Genomic DNA, 4,806 nt, shown 5'->3' with positions numbered 1-4,806 from the left:
TATTATTTTAAGGGAAATGACGTCTACTGAGTGAAAACCCAAAAATACATCAAATATCTCAAAAATGTCATCTGCAGAGTATATGAGCACAAAGAAACAATAATTACGACTGGAACGAGGCACCCAAAGCAACAACTATTGCCATTCATTTGTTTCAATGATGAGGTCAATGGTAGTGCTGTCGAATATGTGATATATGTGGTACACATGCTGAAAGTCCATCTCGGAAGTAATAGGACAAACCATTATGTGTGCATTTGGTGTGACAAACTTCATTCTTGCAAGGAAAACTGTAACTCCTCATTGCTCATAGATCTCGACTAGCACTGACTCTGAAGAAGTGAACAAGCTAAACTACAGGACGGTGTCCCTCTCCCTTATATCTAGCGACTGCACAAAAGGTCTCCATTAAAAACCTGCAGCCAAAGAGCCTTACACTGACATGGGCTAAACCAATGTTATCAAAACCGGCCCGGACATCGACCCGGTCTAGGCTTCGGGTCTCGGATCAACTGGTTCAACCGCCGGGTCATTCGGGTCAATGCCGGGTTAATAAAATTATTTTTAAATATTATTTTTTTAAAAATTATAAATTAGTTTTTTTAATTCTATAATAATATATAACATTTATTTATTATTTGTTATCAAATAAATAATTTGAAGGGACAAAAAAATAAATTGTAAAAAATACATGACAAGCATAAAAGTTAAAACCGATACATAATAAAAATTTTCAAAAATTCAAGCTCTACATGACATAACGAGACTCAACCTAATATCAAACTCATTCAAATATTCCATACATAACAAAAACACAACATAATATCATATGAATCCATAGTGAAATTTCAAATTTAATCAAACCAACTCAATCCAATACATAACAAAAAGTTACAAAAACTTCAAAGTTCAAACCACCAAAGTTTCAAAAATTCAAACCACACTCAACATCAAACTATCCATAACACAAGTTCAAATTTTTGTAATTTAACATCAAGTCAAATCTAATCCAATGCATAAGAAAATTTCGAACTAAACATCAACATATATTCAATCCATCGGTGGCCAAGGAAAAGGAGAAATAGAATTGGTTCCAAGATTTGCTTCAATGCCATTTGTCTCATGATTCTCATCATCGTCATCATCATCATCTTCATTAAAAAAATTGCATCCATATTCAAATCATCTGCATTATATCAAAAGTTTAAACTTTAAACTCCATATGTATTATGTAATTTTATTTATGGATAACAAGATTAATATCTGCTAATCAAATTTATCTAATTGTAAATTCAAAAACAATATACCATTATCTTGAATGTTAATATCACAAGAAGCAAGATGTTGAGTGAAATCCTCTAATTCGAGAGCTTGATAAAAATGTTAGGCTCTTCTTCAAGCACCCAATCTCCAATTTCATCAAAGTCTTCAAAAATTAAGAGGATCAAAATTGCGACCTTTCAAATGATTCCTAACAAAACATTTGATTAGTTTTTCATGATCATTGCTAACATTACAAAATTAAAACATGATAGTTGATACCAATAATAGTGGTAAACAAGCATAATTTACGAATTGTACCTTTGTTGAAGTCGCAAATTATAATGCACATATACAAGATCATTCAACCTTTGATGTTCTAATCTATTCCTTTTCTTTGAGTGGATATGCTCAAATATGCTCCAATTTCGCTCACAACCTGAAGAACTGCAAGTTTGACTTAAAACACGAATTGCTAATTTTTGTAAGTTTGGTGTAGAAGTCCCATAACATAACCACCACTCATCTGAAAATAAGATATAACATTTAACTTGAGTATACAGTATACACAATAAAAATATACAACCATAAATGATGAGATCATGAAGGAGCTTATACACGGTGCCATCAAATTCACGATCGGATATGGTCGACCTTCGTCCAAAGTCTCCACGAAATGTTCTAAAAAAACTTCATCTCACTTGTCAACTTAGATCTCAAATCGAAATTTTTCATTAGAATACTCTTTCAATGACATCTAAAAAGTCCAGATATAGTATGCTTGTGGTTTTCCATCTCTTGGTTGTTGTCTTTGGAATCTTGGATTCAACCAATAACCCGATGACATGAAGATTTTTGTGCAATTGCCTATCCCATCGAGAATCAACAATCTTTAAATAAGGCTCAACCCTTTTCTTCCTCCTTTGAAATCTCTTACGCATTTCTTCTCTAGCTTTGTTAATAGCCTCGTATATGAAACCCATAGCAGGTCTATCATCACCATCAACAATGCGTAAAACACGCACAAGAGGCTCAGTGACTTTAACAATCACAACACATTCTTTCTAAAAGCTAGAATCCAAAACATGATCAACAAATTTTTTTTCCAGCTCTTTCCTTGGCATATGCGGATGTAGTCCACTCTTTTGATGTCACCATAGCTTGAATAGCATCTTTTTGTGACAAAAATACTTTTGTAAAGGCAATAAAGTTGGTTGCAAAAACGAGTTGGTGCAGGGACTGAAAGTATTTCTTTCCCATTTGTATGCTTTCTCATTAAATGCAAAGCAAAACAATGATTGTATATGTATTTTGTGATTTTAGAAGCATGATCAACAATATTGCATACTTCATCCAACTTTCCAATATCTTGCAACATCAAATTTATGCAATGAGCTGCACAAGGAGACCAATAAAGTGTTGGAAATTCTTGTTCTAATAACCTTCCTGCTGCTACATAATTTGCTGCATTATCAGTAACCATGTGAACCACATTCTCTGCACCGACAAATAATACAACATCTCTGAATAATTTATACAACAAATCTGCTGTTTTTGAGACATCTGAAGCATCAATAGACTTTAGGAACACAGTACCTCTTGGACAATATACCAAAAAATTAATTAAAGTCCTTCTGCATTGATCTGTCCAACCATCAGCCATAATAGTGCAGCCTGTTTCTTTCCATGTTTGTTGATAGCTATTAACATATTTTTTTGTCTCCTCCACATTCTTTGCTAGCAAATAGCCACGAGTAGCATGAAAATTAGGGCCTTTATAACCAGCTCCTATACTTGCCACTGCGTCGATCATAGGTTGGAAGTATACAGAATTAACTGCATTAAAGGGAATAGAAGCATCAATCATCCATTTAGAGATAGCAAGATCACATCTATCAATAGCCTCTTTACTTTGCAACACACTCTTAAGTGTTGGTTGTGCTCCTTTAGTAGTTCTAGGCATTAAATAATCCCCAATGCCCATGTATTTTTTTTCTTTATTTGTTGAGCTCATTTTGTCATTACTTCCTCTTTTAGAACTAGAAGCCCCTTTCACCTTGAATCCGGGAGTATTACTTGGTGGAATTTCTTCAATATCATCACATTGTGAGTAAAATTGCTCTTCATAGTCTTTCATGCTTGGACCATGTAGATCTTGCCCCGCCAACAACTCTTGTGTCTTTCTTCTTTTTTCTGTATGATTTTCAATGCTTTTTTGCATTTCATATCGAACATCGGGGCGTACTTTTCTTGCATCCTTCTACATCACCCTTAATCCCAGCTAAATGTTGCTTAAATCTATTGATCCCACCACCTCCAAACACTTTGTTACAATATAAACACATTATCTTTCCTTTTGTTGCTCCAATTGTATCAATGATTTTACAATGCCCCCAAGCCGGGTCCGTCTTTCCCCTTTTAGAACTTGTGTTTACGGAAGAATCTTGAGTGGATTGTGGTGTTGTATTTGATGTAGGTGTATCACTTTGTGGTGTAGTACTTGACTCCATCCTAAAAAGTAAAAACTCATAAAATAAAAATATGAACAACATCATTATAATTTAATATAGCTATGTATATTGACATATTCCATAGAATTGTGAGTCTCATGACATGGTGAGATAGAAGAAAAATCAAACTCAAACACCTGCACACACTCACTGCCGCACTACCAAAAGAAAGAATCCTACTGATTAGTAACATATTCTATGTGAAATTGAAAATATGAATCATTACCAAGATATTTAATTGAAATTCTATATAAAGAAGCTTAAGAAATTTTGTGCTAAGGTTATTCATTCACATTTATTGTAAAATCATGATAGAAATTGGAAATGACATTTGACAATCCACCGATTGCAACAAGAAAAAGAAATGGCATTTAATAGCACATGCATGACTGAAAATAGAATGAATAAATTAATTAATTTGTAAAACAATGATTTCCAAATCCACTCAGAGACTCCTAATTGCATGGAATCCATGGATGAATCATTGCATTTGTTTAACATTAAAAAAGATGAAAAAAAATCATCACCCAATGATAATAGAATAATAATTCATACACTTTTGACTTTTCAACCAATTCAGCACAATCAAATACAATCACAATCAGAGAACAATTCAAATGAAGAATTCATAAGCATAACTGATACCAACACAAACAGATAAACAACAATCAGAGAATATAAGTTGCTAGAAGACAAAATCACAAATGGAAACACAATCAAGATTTCAGAGCACACCTTTCGCTAGAAATCGGGGAATGGTGGCGAGCAGAGCAGTGGCAACCCGGGAGAAGGAAGCGGCAGCCTGGTGAGTTACCGATCAAGCAGGCGGTGTAAGATCGTAGATGGAGCAGAGCAATGTCACACTTTGGGAGATCCAGCCCTCCTGACAGCGGTGTGCTCTCTCAACTCTCAAGTCTCAAGTTTTTGATTTTTCATTTTTAGGGTTCATTTAAATAAAATTACATCTTTACCCTCCAACATATAAAAAAACAATACAAAAAAATTAAAGGATGAAAATGTCATTTTTATAAACAAG

The sequence above is a fragment of the Dioscorea cayenensis genome, chromosome 17 (genome assembly GCF_009730915.1).
Source record: "Dioscorea cayenensis subsp. rotundata cultivar TDr96_F1 chromosome 17, TDr96_F1_v2_PseudoChromosome.rev07_lg8_w22 25.fasta, whole genome shotgun sequence".
NCBI classification, from domain to species: Eukaryota; Viridiplantae; Streptophyta; class Magnoliopsida; order Dioscoreales; family Dioscoreaceae; genus Dioscorea; species Dioscorea cayenensis.
Note: the sequence above shows the minus strand (reverse complement) of the source record.